The following is a 17,153-nucleotide window of genomic DNA, read 5'->3' on the forward strand; positions in this document are numbered from 1 at the left end:
TGAAAGCATTAACAAATGAGATCAACATAAACGATGACATGAGTCAAGTGTCAGATATCACATATCCAAAGATACACCAAGTCCCATACGGGTTACATGTTCATTAAACACTTTTGGCGCCAATCCCTTCGTCAAAGGGTCTGCAATCATGAACTTTGTACCAATATGTTCAATAGACACTATCTAATCTCGAACCTTCTCCTTCAAAGTTAGATATTTAATATCAATTCCCATGTCGGCTTGTGTGAACTTATTATTCTTGGAGAAGAAAACTGTAGAATGAATTATCACAAAGTAACTTAAGAGGCTTCGAGATGGTGTCAACAACTCGAAGACCAAAAATAAAATTCCTCAACCAAATAGCCTGTGGTAGTGCATCATGACAAGCTATGAATTCTGCCTCCATAGTGGAAGAAGCAATAGTGCCTTGTTTTCCATTCCATGAAATAACACCCCCAGAAAGTAGGAAGATAGACCCTAAAGTAGACTTCCTATCATCTGGGCATTTGTCATAATCTGCATCTGAATAACCAACCACCTCCAAGTGATCAGTCTGTCTGTATGTGATCATATAATCTTTCATGCCCTGTAAATACCGCATAATCTTCTTTGCAACTTTCCAATGATCCAATCCAGGATTGCTCTGAAATCTTTCCAGCATATTCACTATATATATAGCAAATGTCAGGCCTCGTACAAGTTTGAGCGTACATCAGGCTACCAACTGCTGATGCATAAGGTATGCATGTCATTTGCTTTTTCTTTAATTCATTCTTCGAATACTATGCCAAACAAAATTTATCTCCTTTAACAATAGGTGCAGCTGTAGGTGAGCAGTTTTTTATATCGAATCTTTCAAGAACCCTTTTGATATAGGCTTTCTGAGACAGACCAAGTATTCCTTGAGTTCTATCTCTGTAAATTTCAATGCCCAAAACATAAGAGGCATTTTTCATATCTTTCATTTCAAGTTTTTTGGAAAGGAACTACTTAGTTTCATGCAACATGTCCAAATTATTGGTTGCAAGTAAAATATCATCCACATAAAAGACTAAAAACATAAACTTGCTCCCACTTACCTTAAGGTATATACAATTATCCACAATGTTCTCAGTGAAACCAAAAGAGGATACCACATCATTGAACTTAATATACCATTGACGGGAAGCTTGTTTCAGTTCATATATGGATTTCTTAAGCTTGCAAACAAGGTTGGAACCTTTATCTGAGATAAAACCCTCAGGTTGTCGCATGTACACCTATTCATTTAGGTCCCCATTCAAAAAAGTTGTTCTCACATCCATCTGATGAAGCTCTAAATTGAAATGAGCAACTAAATCCATGATTATCCTAAATGAGTCCTTTGAAACTGAAGAGAAGGTCTCATGGTAATTGATGCCCTCCTTTTGAGTGAATCATTTGGCTACAAGTCAGACTTTATAATTATCTATGTTGCCTAATGAGTCCCTTTCAGTCTTAAAGACCCATTTGTAACCAATTGATTTGGCCCCTTTAGGCAACTCCACTGTATCCCAGACTTGATTTTTAGCCATAGATTTCATCTCTTCTTTCATGGCATCATACCATTTTATGGAATCATTCCCACTCATGGCTTCTGAGAACAATGTAGGATCTTCATTAACCCCAATGTCATAGTCAACTTCCTGCAACTAAGTGACATAATCTTAAGCAATTACAGGTCTTATCACTCTACCAGTTCTTGTTGATCTTACCCTTTGTTTTGTATCCTGTAAGGATATAGGAGTAGGATCCACTGCTTCAGAGATGATTGATTCTTCAATGGGTTGTATATCATTGATTGATTGTCCCTCTAATGCCTCACTCTATTGAACAGAGCAAGGCATTTGAACAACAACCATATCACCTGAATTTTCAGGAACTAAAATAGATTTCTGTATTTTCTCGAAATTTATATCTCGAGGTTGTACACTCCCACTAATCTCATCATTCTCAAAAAATTTGGCATTTCTTGCATCAACTATATTCGAAGTATGAGATGGACAATAAAATTTGTAACCCTTAGACTCATTCGGATAACCAATGAAATAACCACTGGTTGTCTTCATGTCTAACTTTTTCTTATGTGGATTCCAAATACTGACCTCTACAAGACAACCCCAAACATGTACATGTTCCAAACTAGGTTTCCATCCTTTCCATAATTTAAAAGGTGTCTTTTGAACTGCTTTAGTAGGAACCCTATTTAATATGTACACCACCGTTTTCAAGGCCTCACTCCACAGTGATAAAGGGAGAGTAGAATTACTAATCATACTCCTAACCATGTCCATTAATGTTTGATTTTGCCTTTCAACTATATCATTTTGTGATGGTGTACCTGGCATTGAATATTGAGGTTCAATACCTTGTTCTTTAAGGAATCTCACAAATAAACTAGGTTTTGTCCATCATCATGCTTCCCATAATATTCACCACCTCTATTTGATCTCACTATTTTGATTTTCTTTCCTGTATGCCTTTCTACTGCTGATTGATATTCCTTAAAGGTTAAAGGCATCTAGTGCCTCAAATTTCTCATGCAGTGGAAATAGATACATATATCTAGAGAAATCATCAATAAAGGTAATGAAATATTTTTTACCATCAAGACATTGAGTAGAAAATGGTCTACAAATATCTGTGTGTATAATTTGTAAGAGCTTAGAGCTCCTTCTGGCACCTTTAGTGGTATTATGATTGGTTTGCTTTCCCTTAATGCAATCTACACATACCCCAAAGTCAGTGAAATCAAGAGTTTTAATAACTCCATCATTCACAAATTTCTTTATTCTCTTAATGGAGATATGTCCCAATCTCCTGGGCCATAACATTGATGACCTACCATTGTCACATTTACGTTTCATGCCAACATGCAGAGTTAAAAGGGTTTGTTCATAATGAGAATCAAGAAGTAATTCATATAAACCATTCACAAGAATTCCAGAACCAACAATACGGGAGTTTTTATATAAAGAAAAAGAAGATGTCCCAAATTCAAATTGAAATCCAAATACATCAAGTTTGGAAACTGAAATAAGGTTTCTAGAAAATAAAGGAATATAAAATGTATTCTTTAAATCCAAAACAAAACTAGACTGAAGAATAAGCCTAAAAGTTTCAACTGCTTCCACATGTGATTGCATCCCATTTCCCATACAGATTCATGATTCACTTAGCATCGGACTCCTTCGGCTTAGAAAGCCCCGCAAGGAGTTGGGAATATGGATTATAGTACCAGAATCAATCCACCAAGTATTATGAGGCACATCAATTAAATTAGATTCAAAACACACACACGTATAAAGATTACCTTTCTTCTTCATCCATTCCTTAAACTTGGGGCATTCTTTCTTTACATGTCCAGTCTTCTTGTAGAAGAATCACTTGCCATTCGGCTTCTTAATGTCATTCTTAAAACTTTGGACTTTCTTTCCCTTTCTTGCATGTCCCTTTCGAGTAGATGGGCACTATCTAGTCCCTTCTTCTTGAACACACATGACTAATAAGTCATTCATAGACCATTTAACCTGTTGTGTATTATAAGAAATCTTAAATGACCCATATGCTGAAGGCAGTGACTTAAGAATGAAATGGACAAGGAATGATTCTGACATCTCAATCTCAAGTGACTTAAGTTTGGTTGCGGTATTGTTCATCTCCATGATGTGTTCATGCAATCCACTGGAACCGTTGTACTTCATGGAACAAAGTTTAGTCATTAGTGTGTTGGCAAGGGCTTTATCAGAACTTTCAAACTGTTTTTCAACAACCCTCAAGAAATCCTGAGCAGTCCTACATTCAGGGATAGAACCTTTGATGTTGTCTGCTATATGAGATTGCATAAGCATTAAGCTCAAGCAGTTAGACAACTCCCACTTATCATATGCGACTTGTTGTACTTGCGTACTCTTTAGTGTAGGTTTGGATAGTTCATCCTCACGGAACACAAGATCTAAATCCATGCACCCTAAAGCAAACTTGATCCTCTCTTTCCATAAATTGAAGTTATCACCACTTAGAATGAGAACGTTAATAAATTATGTAGGCATAACCGAAGTAATAGCTGCAAAATAGATCAAAATTGCATGCTCACATCAATTGCTTAAACATGAAGCACATATGAAAATTCACTTAATCCAAAATATAACACATGTTATTATTTTGGTAAACAACACAACATTATTATGATTCTTACTCTGGCCACAAAATCAAAATTATGCTAATATAGTATTAACAGGATAAACATGAGATGCCATAAAATGCCAACTTAATGTAATAATAACAAATTTATATCATATCCTCGGATGTTGTGGCTATTCCATAGAACAATCAATAAATTTATAATATCACCATCTTAATGTGATAAAATATTATTATTCTCGTATTTTGAGATGTTGAGGCTATTCATCAAAAATACTCAAATAATAATATAACCACTCTTTAACATGACGAAAATAAATATATTTTATACATAGGATGTTGAGGCTACTCTTAGTATAATAAATATTTATTTATTCATAAAGAACATGCATAAAAAAATATCCAACAATCACATGAGTATTCAAATCAAACATGAATTTCTTACTAAATGCATGATTATACATGATATAAACAAAAATACTACATAGAATACTCATTTAAATTGTCATGTACAATCATACAATAATAGACCGAAATTCAATGCATATTGAATGAATTTATATTCATGTCGAACATATAAACCCGATTTGACTCCAAAGCATATGATTCAAATTGGATTTGAATTTGGATCAAATTTAATTCATTATTGAATAATGGACACAAGACAATTAATCTTAATTTGTATCCATAAATCAATGAATTAATGAATTAAATTTAACTGAATCTTAATTGATCCAAAACTGAATTAAATCCAACATTAACAATTTCGGACACAAATTTGACTCCAAAAAAAAAAAATTGACACAGCCTTATCATAACTTGATGAATTCAGGTTTAAACTAAATTGGATCAGCTCCATTGAAACAAATTTAGGGAATAGACCCAAAACCCGACAAATCCATGTCAATCGGTTCAGCAAGGACCTGTGTGTACTTTAAATCATTGGATCATATCTAAATGGTCCATAATAAGACCCACAACCAACCCAAACAATGAAAAACAAAACCTCTGCATGAGTGTTGCTCAAGCACAATGTTGTCTTAAGAATTGGGTTGGACCCTAATAAACCCAATTAGGGCTTGGACCCAAAACCCAACAAGCCCATGTGTTCCCTAAGTGCACAAATCCAACCACATATGCACAATGTTCAGCAACAGTTTGGGTCAGGTCTAAATGACCCACATAAGGCCTGGACCCAAAAACCCAACCAGTTGTGACTTAATACAACAAGTTTAAAAAGTGAGTCACATGGACTTGGGTTGGATCCAAATGACCTGAATCCAGTAATGAGGCAAATACGACCCCTCACAGCACGAAATCATGCGGTTACAGAAAGAGAAAAAACCAGAACGTCATCGACCATATTCACTGGGAAGGACTAGCCAATCACGATCCTTGTCACGTCGTGGGCAACCAGACGCTGGAAAAACCAGAACGTCGAAGGCAACCACCACCGGCGGTGGAGGCACACCTGCATCAAGGCCGCCAGCACCGTCCTGTAGAACACCTCTCCGGCGATAAACCAGTGTCGATGAAGATGGTCGCAGCATTGCCACCATGGCGAAGGGTCGGGTGCAGGGCATGAACCGTTGAGGCCAAAGTGCCAAAACGTTGCTCAAATATCGGCTGCAAATTGTCGCAGGGATAATCTGAGAGACATCGCAGATGCAGAGCAAAAATGACACTGTCACTTACCAGCATGCCCCTTAAACAACAATAAGGGTTGGTGGGCGTTCGCCGGCAATGACGATATCCGTCAGCAAATCGACGTCAATATCCAACCATGGGTCATCTGAGTGAGGCAGCGGAGGGTAAAGCCCCATCCCAGTCGACTCATTTTCGGCGAATTGTATCTCTCACTTTGCTAAATCTCGAATATCTTAATGAATCTTGTATAGATTTCATAAATGATGACCAACAATGTCGGTGGCATAAAGGTTAGGCTCTGATACCAATTGAAGGGGTTGAAACTTAAAATAAATACATAGCTCCTGCCATGAGCGCAGCGGAATGAAGATGATGTTGATGAAGACATCAAACACGTGAGGGAAAGGTCTTTGAAGCTCTCCTAGATACACACGGGAGATGGACACCCACATGCATGTGCACTTTAGATCTAGTGAGTTCTCGGGACCTGTCTCATAAAAATATATATACATATTCCTCAATCCATCATAGAGGAATCCAAAATGGATGGGTAACTGAATGGGATGTGATAGAGATTATCCAAATCCAAAATGTAACCCCTTCTTAATGTGATGAATACGGGTCATATACCGGTCATAACCCAACATAGAGTTCTAAGCTGGCTTGAGCACAGGGATTTACAACTGAATCTGGCCACAATGTGCCTGAGGTTTATTGCATGTTTGGATGTCACCAATAATCCCCGTTAGATTGGGATGCGAGACCCACATCAGTAATCTGTCAAGATTGTTTCTTGTGAGATTGAAGCACCTGGATACAAGGATATCTTAAGTGTCTGCCTACGTGACACAGGCCAATCATATGAGGCATACATACATCATGTTGTTGTGGAGCCCAAGGAATGCTGTCACGTGAGACAGGCATGAAAAGATCAAGTGCAATATGATTGTACAAATATTTGTGCATTAAGCACCTGATAACCCTTCATCTTGGGGACAGTCAGTTGTGGCGCCCAAGGCCTGATGGAGGGCAATAGGTGCTTAATGCACAAATTTTGTGTCATGTGATTGCACCTTATTCGGACCAACAAAGTCAGACACTTGATGGTTCCACTCATCTCCTATGTCATCCCTATCTTCATCCTTTTTGAAATTTCATTGATGCAAGTTGTTTTGATTAAATAGGACTCCATGGATGTGATCTACATGTAAAGATTGACATTTAAATTGCTAAAATCTGACTTGTATACTGGATTTTTTAGCGATTCAAAAATCAATGATTGAAAAATTATGATTAAAAAACTTACTTTTTATTGAGAAAATACGATCCAAGGGTTGATTCTTATTAAATGGACTGAATGTATTTAAAATGTCAGATTTGGTCAAAACAACTTGCATCGTAAGATTTAGGAGGGGTACGAAGATGGAGGCTGACATAAGAGATGAGTGAAACCGTCAATCTGGTTCAGAAACACCCCCCTTGGTTAGTGCTGTTTCCCAAGTATCAAACCTCAGACTTTACATGCATGATTCTTTGAATTCATCCTTACCTCCTGGTTTGTGAAGCGCAATTGTTTGAGTCTCCTTTGAATGAAGGAAAACAAGCTATGCTAGAACCTCTGTGACAAATATCGCGATATTTATAAAACTATTTCCCGTATATCGTGAGAAATTGCCTGAAAGTTTAGAACAACAATTTCTGGCAAAATTTTTAAATCATGACAAATATCACAATATTTGTATTTTTAAAAGATATTTATTGTGAAAACCCCTGAGATTTTTATTTTTAAATGTATTTTATTTATATTTTCTTATAAAATTATTTTTTAATTTTTAATTTATTTTTTATTCCAAAGATTTTACTGAAAAAACGTGAGATTTATGAAAATTTTCAAAATCTCCCAAGTTTGTTGCCTGTTGAGATTTTGCCGTTTTTAACTTTTGTCACTGTGGCTAGGACTACAAGAATTCAAGCCATTTCTCATTTACGTTTAGATCTTCCAAGTCCTTGCAAAAGAGCTTTCTTACAAGGGGGAGGGGGGTTGCTAGCTATAAACGTCATTTTATTTTTTCAAAAGTGTAGAAGATGCCCTTTTGTGAAGGCTGCATTTCATGGAGCCTTGTGTTTTGTATTTGAAATTTTGAATATTATTAATTATAATAATAAGTATAGCTTTTCTAATAAAGAAGGCTTGGGCAGTTTAAAGAACTCAAACGTGAGGGAAGTTGATTTTTGGGGCTCTATGTTGTATCCAAGTTGCCAGTGTGGAAAAGTATTGCTCAGTGTACGTTACCTTTGTTTAGGGACGTTGTACGTTCAAAACCCAATGGTTTAGTTGTATAACTGGTAGGGGTCTGCTTAACCCAGGTCCCAGATAGCCTTTCAAAAAAATAAAGGTATCGCTCCATGTTTAACTTGATTGTATAAATATTGCATGACAGTCAAAAAGTATATGTGATAGTAGTGAGCATGGGTTTCGTAATAGACCAGAAACATAGTCGATTACCCTACCATCCATGTGTTTTCATCAATATGTTTTTTTACTTTTGAAGTATGCTCAAGGATTCTCTTTTAATATTCACAAGAAAAAGGTGTCAATGGGTCGGGTTTGGTTTGGACCCAGGTGGTACTAGACTTGGACCCACAGTTTTTGGGTATGATATCGGGTCCGAACCGAGACTAATCGTGTTCACTATAAAAAACCATACCTGGACCCAATAAGAACTACATGATCAACCAGATCCAGACCATACCCAATAAAACCTTATTTTTTATCATTTTTACATTGAAAATTTGTGGGTCTTAATCGAAACTCGGGTCGGGTCTGGGTCTGGTATAAAATTTCACAAACTATACCTGGGTCAAGGTATTAATCGGATCATCGATCAGGTCCGGACTCGGGTCTTATTATTTATCACCAAACCCGGACCCTATAGGGTTTGGTTCAGGTAAACCAGGCCCGTTGACACCCCTAATAATAACCACTCATTTTAGACTATGTCACAAGAACACGTACGAGGATGCATAGCGCATGTTCGACTCGCAAGTTCAAACCTTTTTTTTTTTTTGAGAAATAGGACACAAGGGCACAGTTTTTTTAATTTTTAATCAATAAAAAACTAATGTTTTGTTATTTTAATATTAAAAATGTATTTTTATTGAATAATACTTAAAATCATTAAAAATATTAAAATATGAACAGCAGATGTCAGTGTCTATGTCCATGTGTTCGATCGTGTCCTCTCATGTCACTGAAATAGATTTGTCAGTAAGCGTGTCCACTGGTGTCACCATGGACACAACACTGTTGAATAGGTTCTAGTCATTTTCTTTTTGATAACTGAGGAAAAACTATCTTGCTCGTTTAAAAGTGTAAAACCCCATATCCCCTTGCATCAAAGAGTGCACCTAACTTTGGTCTGTGGGACCCATTGGATTCAACTTGGGGATATACTACATAGTTTTTGAATAAGCACACTGGCAAAGAAAAGTTGACCATGGAATGAGAGTAAATCTAGTCATGGCATATGCTAATCGTTTTGGTTTAAGTGAATTCAAGAAAATGGCTAATCATTTTTTTAAAGTATGTATAATTCAAAAAAACAGTTAAAAGGTGAGCTTGGCCATGAACTTAGTTGCAGGAGGGGTTGACGTGGTTAGGGCTGTCAATGGGTCGGACCCAACCCGAACCTGAATTTTTGGGTATGATCCTTAAAAGTGTCTGTCTGAATAATATCGAGTTGACCTGACCCAAGCTCGAATTTCTGGGTATGGGCATTAAAAGTGTCAGTCCGAATAATATTGATTCGACCTGAGTCTGACCCGAGCAATATATGGGCTGGGTTTGCGTTGTGATTTTTGCTGGGTACCCGACCTGACTCGGGCTTCTTTGGCGGGTGCCTGACCCGAATGTTTTATATGTATTTTTAGTAAAAGTAAACTTTCTCAAATTATATACATCTGGGTTTGGGATTTCATTTTTGTGACCTGACAAAAGTTGAATATGACAATTTGGATAGGTTTGGGTAATGATGGGTCAGGTACCTGACTCGTTCCAAGAAGCCTCTTTCAAGCCAAACAGGGATGAGGTGCAACATAATTGCACAAAAAAAAAGTGCCACACCCATGAGCTGCTTAACATCCGATAGAAAGTTGGGTGGGAGTAAGGGTGGTCAACGGGCCAAGCGGCCCAAGGTCAAGGTTTTAGGCTAAGGCCCATTAGCTACTGGATCAGCCCATTATATATGTGGGTCGGGTCCGAGTCGGCCCATGGGCTATGGATCGGCCTGACAGGGCTGAGCTATGGATTAATTTGTAATAATAAAAAGTAATTAATGGTACAGTAACTTGATAATTATTATTATTTACCTAATTAATTGCATTAATTTTATGAAAACTAAAAGGATAATTAGTTGGGTACCTAGAAACTTGTTAATTATTTACTATTTACTTAATTATTTGCACTAATTTGTTGGGCTTGGGTCTGGCGGGATCCGACGTGCTTGACATTGGCCCATTGGGATTCTATGGTTTTAGACCTGATTCTAATGGGTCTTAACCCAGTTCTGGCCCAATAGCTCCCCATGTCGATCTGATTCACCCCCAACTCTTATTTCTACCCACCTGAACAGTCCGAGAACATGGTTTCCACTCAAAATCCAATTTGTTTGACGTGGAACCTTAGCCAAACCTATTCTTTAGCTCTCCTAAGTACGTTTTAGATCCATGTTGGATACAAAAAACCTTGGAACCAGCCCCACTTATATAACCTATCCTTCTCATTTAACCCGGTCCAAATCCAAACCCAATTGTGGAACACAGGTGCAATTAAAACTGATTGGATCCAACATCTTTGGATGAACCTTTCAAGTTTCGCCTATATCCTACTTGAGGATCCGTTTCTCTTTCAACCGTAACAACCACTAGTGGATCAGATTACCGTTCCCATGTTACTTGGACATTTTTTGGATCGGGTCCTACTAGGGCTAGAAGTGGATGGATGTTTTAAAAAAGTTGCACTAAATTGTTGTTTCCTATGAGTTGGGCGAAATTGAAAAAGTACAAACATGATATAGACTTGAGAGCAAGTCATTTTCAACCCAGAGAAAATGATGTAGGAGCGGAAGCGAGACACTACAGGGTCCATTGGGATCCATCTTTATTATTTGTGTTTTCCTTTGTTTGTAATTATTTAGTTGAATATTATTAGTCCTTGAATCATGTTTTGGATATTAGTTGGTATCAGATTTACCTCGGATCCATATTAGAAGTTAGACCTTTGATAATGAGTTATTGATGATTTTTAGTTTTTTTTCATGCAATTGTTATTTTCATAGTTTTTTTAGCTTCGTAGCTGCACTAGTGTATCGATTTTGTGGGGTTCAGGAACAATCCTCCTATTCACTGCATTACCATTGGAAGGGTTTCTGCCAGCAATAGATCAACCGTGTGGAGCCAAACCTGGTTAAAACTTCCTCAAACTTCCAGCCACCACCAAACTGTAAATCTGTTTATTGGTCGTCTAACTGAACCTATAGAATATCCAAGTAACTTTCTTGATCCAATCAAAATGGATTTGGACCTAACACCCGGCTTTGTTTGGAAACCATAGATGAGAGGGGAGATGAAATTTAACGAGGGTTGAATTAATACCACCCAGCCTCGCAGGTGTTGGGGGAGCTCAGTTTGGGAAATGTGGATGGTGTGGTTGAACACCAACTATTTGATGAAATGCCTCCTAGAAATAGAGGCTTAAAAAAAAATCTGCATGGATGAACTCTCTCTCTCTCCTTATTTTCTTCATTATTTAAATAATTGATTGATGACCAACTGTTTGATTACCTCAACAAAATAGAGGCTTAAAAAAACACTTTTATGTTCTATATACAAATCAAAGTATAAAAAATTGAATTTTTGTGAAGTAGAGAAGAGAGTGGAGATGATCCATTTTTAACAATTTAGTTGATAACTCTAGCTTCATCACTCATTTTCTTCACTCCCATCACCCCTCTCATCTCATCTCCAACTGGAGCTCCAAACAAAGCCCTAATGGTTTCAAGTCCATTTTGGTGCATAAACACTAGCCTATTATAGATCCCATGGTCGATCACAAAATAATTATTGATTTAAGCGTGAAGGAAAGCCAATTGGATACTGTACAATTAAGATCTGCTCATATAACGGATTCAGAAAGAAACTAAACAAGCCATAACTGGCCATAATTTGCGCCTGTTGTCGGTCAACGTCCTCAAATGGAAATAAAGAATGAATATTCCTCCGCATGAGATGTAAATTGCCACTTTCATAGCCAGTACAAATTGGATCCTGTCATGGCAAGACCCACTTGATCTAGACCCATCAGATCAAGTTCAGCAAGATCACATGCCTGATAATTTGTAGGTGGTTGGGAAAATATGGACTTGGGGTTTCCTAACCATGCACGATGCCGTCAAATTGCAGAGCAATGCAAAGTTGATATCCTGTATTCTAGGCCTATTACCAATATAATTAAGCACAAGTCAGAGATCCAAACTGGCGGATAAATCTATCTCCAAACTGAAGATAATGATGCAGATTCAGTTATCAATTTTCCAAACTGTTTCAATGATAAAACAATAATTTGAATCTGGATTTGATCCAAGATTCAATAAGATAATTGAATTAAAAGTATACTAGAATTAGAATTAGGCTAGACTTTAGAGTTAGAAACTTTGAGCTATGGATGAACTATTTGAATTGGGTTTTCGAGAGATTTGCATTGCGTAAACCTTTCTCATTATTGCTGATACTTTTCCAATGTTTTAATAGACCTTTCTCATTATTACTGACACTTTTCCAATGTTTTAAAATAATTCTTCAGTTTATTCAGTATTCTTTTAGATGCTTTGTATTCTGTTAATGGACCTGCCCTCTTTTAACAATGATTTTCCTGACATTTGCGTTGGGGTTCTACAAGTTAAAGTCAGTTTGCCATTTGCAAGGTTCCACCATGAAAATGAATCTTGGTCCTATTGTTAGAGTTGAATTGACTGTAGTGACTGTCAGAATATTCATCAAGGCTTTAAAACATAAGTAAAGAAAAAGTTTCTGCAGACAGGACTGTAGCATCTCCTGACATATACAGAGGACCCAAGAGATGCCTAGACACATGATGTCTTATTAACTACAATGGCATTCCTTGAACTGTAGAAAATGTTGCAGGAATCTTACACGCTGTTAGTGTGTGTAGTGGATGAGATCACTCATTTATCTGTCACAGAACCGGGTGATGGCAGCACATTGTCCTTGAATAATGCACTTCCATTGATCTGAAATTCTGGCGATGATGTCTTCTCTAGGTTGTGCTCTTCCAGATTTATATGCCTTAGTTCTTCTGCAACTTCATCCATGGTTGGCCGCATTTCCCTCTCTGATGCTAAACACCTGAATGCCAACTCTGCTACAGCTCTCACAGTCCGCTGCACCCAGTAATCAGTCTCGAAGCCAATTGTGGGATCAACCAATTCATGCAATGCATCACTCTGGATTTTGTTAAGGGCCATATTGGAAAGATTAATCTCATGCCTATGTCGCGTGATATCAAAAGCACACAAAGAAGAGATTAACTCTATAAGCATTACGCCAAAGCTGTACACATCACTCTTATCTGTTAATTGGTAGCACTGATGATATTCAGGATCCATGTAGCCTGGTGTGCCTTGTGGTACAGTTGAGATGTGTGACGCATTGAATGGGAGGAGGCGTGACAGGCCAAAATCTGCAACCTTGACATGAATTTTTTTATCAAGAAGTATGTTGTTAGTCTTGACATCCCTATGAATGATCGGTGGCTCAAGCTGGTGAAGGTACGCTAAGGCCTCCGCTGTTTCCACAGCTATATTCAACCGAATCTTCCATGTAAGTTGGCCCTCAACAGCCCGTGAACCATGGAGATGATCACTAATGCTCCCATTGTTTATGTATTCATACACCAAAAGTAGCTCACGGCTATGGCGGGTTGTGCAACCATAGAGGTTTACAAGGTTTGGGTGGCAAATGCTGGAGAGGATCTCAACTTCATTCATGAATTGCTCGAGACGGTTATAGTTGTGCTCATATAGGCGCTTGACAGCGACTGTCCGGCCATCGCAGAGGTTGCCACGGTAGACAATGCCAAATCCACCATCACCGAGTTCATTAGAGTGACTAAAATTGTTGGTTGCTTGTTGCAGCTCCTTGTAGCTGAAAATTGTGACACTTCTGCTGAATCGTTGGTAGAAGCTGGTATTTTCTAAATTGATTTGGCTCAATTGTATTGAGGAAATGGAACGAGTTAAGAAGACTGTGAAGGCAGATGGATGCCTTTGTGAACGACGATAGTAGTTGTAGCAGCAGAACACGAGAAGGCAGACTATAGCAGAAATAGAAGCTGCAACCAAACCTGTGGAAACAGAGACAGAGAAGCTTGTAATCATGCTGGGAAAGTCAGGATTCAAAGATGCTGAATCAATTCACCTGCCTTTGTGGATTCATCCAGTGTTAACACGAACTGCTAAAATTGATCTGCCAATTTTGTGGTTTTGAATGGTGATTCAACTGCCCCCAATAAAACCCAAACATCAAGTCTCCAACATTTCATGCTGCCACTTGTCAGCAGGTACGGGTAGTTTTCAAAATAATGAAAAAGATGGAGGTGATTTTGAAGGAAAACCTTTTGCAGTTGAGCATGGTTGTAGTTGTCTCTTAAGACTTGGTTCTTAAACCGATAGCAGGTTCAATGTTATGCTTAATTAAAAGCTTAAGGTTCTATGTACTTCATTGAGAGGATGCTCAGGTATTGGCGCCATACAGTGCAGAACTCAGGAAGGTGTTTTTCACATGAGACAACATACCAAGGGGAGCATGGATAACCCATCATTGCTTAAAGTGAGAGGGTGACCTCCGAATAGAACCGAAATGTGAAACCCCTATTATTTCGTGGTCCAAGTTGCATCATAGGTACTTTGGAAATCAATGGAAAATGTGGAGTTGTTTCTGGAAATAGCTTTATGATACTGCGAATGTGCAGCAGTCAACTGCCAAGGCCTTAAAGTTTACAACTGGGTGAATGCATCTTTACTGTTGATCATTTTTAAATCAAAGCAGTCATTTAAAGAATTATTTTATCAAATGGAGGTCCTAACCGTTGGGTACCCCAATGGACGACTCTTCAAACACAAAACTTAAAAGATCCATTAAGTAATTATGACAAATTGAATAAGTTCTGAAGACTGACTTGAGGTGGCACCCAGGGATTGACTAATCCTGATTGGCATTAAACCAAAAGCTTTCACAACTTGTATGTTGATTGGAAATTCTTCCTGTCAAGGAAGATGATATGGGTGATTCAACATTCTCCCTGGTTGCCATCCATCAGCCATTCATCCTGATGAGCAACTGCAATTAAGGTCCCTAACCCTTTGTTTTCTGCCTACATTTCTTGGTTCTGGCATTCTTTCCCTTTGTTGGTCTAGATTAACAAGATGAGAGGATGGAGTTTTTACCTATTATGATCACTCTGATATTCGTTTGGCGAGCTGCAACCAAAACAGGGCCTGATTAGTGAAGCAAACCGCATAGCATGTATTTTTAAACAATAGAACGATAATAACGATATGACATTATAAGAAACAAAGCTGCCATGATTTAAGAGCCTTAAAAAGTTGCATGCAGCTAGACCTAAAAACTATTAAACTGTCAATAAAAGTTGTTTACACAAGATCCTGGTTCGGTGGTAATGCCACTCTATTAACGGATGTTTAGGGGCAGAGATCTGAGCATGTTAGTCACGGACTGGGCCTACAAGGACTCGACATTCTTGGTTAGAGACTTGGCAGAGCAGTCCCAGCCCTTAATTAATGTGGGTCTTAGACAAAAGAAAAATTCAGAGTAAGCCTTTTAACAGAGAAACTTTACTAGCAAGTTGAAGCCTTCAGATTGGCCTCAGCTTCACCATGTGTACTTGTATCAACTTGGCCTGAGCCAGGCTAATTCCAACTTGGTCAAGAGGGCTGTATACTTTTCTATCCTACATATGTAAGACTAACCCCCGTCTGAACATCAAGCAACGAAACTCTCCTTTGCAGAGAGACCATTCATATGAAAAATTTAAGGCACTCAACCTGGGAAAGTCCAGCGTTTGAGTGCAGTACTTGACATAACTTGAAGGTGCAATCCAAAATCACGAATTTATTGTCGTGTTTTTCAAAATATTGGCAATATTTGCAATTCAGCTGCATTCCATGCCTGTCTCTTTAAAGGCTGTCCACTCTGACTTCCCTATCGTTCCCACTATGGGAACTTTTCCGTATGGCAGAATTTAAAGCAAAGAGATTGGAGTTCGTCTATCTATTACCCTTGCAATTCTTCCGAGCTATTGGTCCATCTCTGCACCCACAAACAGGGCGAACACCATCGAAGCCACAGCGTCCCCCATCCTCTGCGCACTTGAAGCAATCAAAATCGAGTTCCCAATGAAATACGAAATCATCATCAAATACTTGAGACAAGTTTAACCCATCAGAGCTCATAACTACTCCAGTAGGAACTTCAAACGAGGGGCACCCAATTTCAGCAACATCAATGCTTTCCTTCAAATTGTTATAGTAGTAAAGTTGAGAGTCATTATCACATTTACCCCCCTTGAATGGCAAAGCACCATCCAGAGAACCATTATAACCAGCCCTGCACTTGAAGATGGTGATTTTGGAACCCAAGAAACTGAAATGGCCGCCTAATCGGTTGAGGAACGTAGTCAAGCTGAAAGGCGCAGCACAAAATTCCTGGTTGAACGAAGCAGGATAGCTCATCGTGATATTCTTGTCTAAGTACTCTATACGCTTCACGGAGAAGTTGTGGTGGAGGAGAGGGATCTGTGTCACGTTTCCATTGCACTCTATGACGTTGATTCCATAATTTGGAGAGCAATCAAGACGGGAAAAGGGGAAAACGATTGGAACGGAGTTGGTGGTACAGTTGAAACGGTAAGGGCACTCTGTGGAGTTGTTTGTATCGGAGAGAACACAACAGAAGCAAAAGTAAAGAATAAGATTCAGAAGAAGAAAAGGGAAGGCAGATGAGCAGGTGAAGCAAAGAGCCATGGTAGTTCTGAGCACAAGAGAAGATGATTTAGAGATCTAAAAGAGGGGCACCGACCAGTACCCATCAAACTCTATCAAAACGTGAACTAGACTTGTCAACGACGGCGAAGTCATTAGGCACCAAAGTTAAAACGGTCATCAGAATTGAAAATTGAGTCCCTCTCAATAGTACTACGTAGACCCTGCCCAAGGGATGGTTGGCGTAGTGGAGTAGTGCTTGGCTGCTAG

At 38.4% G+C, this 17,153-nt stretch overlaps 1 pseudogene across 1 annotated transcript; it reads right to left on the reverse strand.

The window, feature by feature from the left end:
- Positions 1-12,947: 12,947 nt before the first annotated feature.
- LOC149827434 (LEAF RUST 10 DISEASE-RESISTANCE LOCUS RECEPTOR-LIKE PROTEIN KINASE-like 1.1 pseudogene) lies at positions 12,948-16,925 on the reverse strand (annotated as a pseudogene). Its single transcript, XR_016434675.1, has 3 exons — positions 16,181-16,925; positions 15,330-15,380; positions 12,948-14,227 (listed from the first exon to the last, which is right to left on the reverse strand). The product of XR_016434675.1 is annotated as an LEAF RUST 10 DISEASE-RESISTANCE LOCUS RECEPTOR-LIKE PROTEIN KINASE-like 1.1 pseudogene (transcript).
- Between the last annotated feature and the right edge of the window lie 228 nt (positions 16,926-17,153).

This window comes from Nuphar pumila, chromosome 10 (genome assembly GCF_984573655.1).
Source record: "Nuphar pumila chromosome 10, dmNupPumi1.hap1.1, whole genome shotgun sequence".
NCBI lineage: Eukaryota > Viridiplantae > Streptophyta > Magnoliopsida > Nymphaeales > Nymphaeaceae > Nuphar > Nuphar pumila.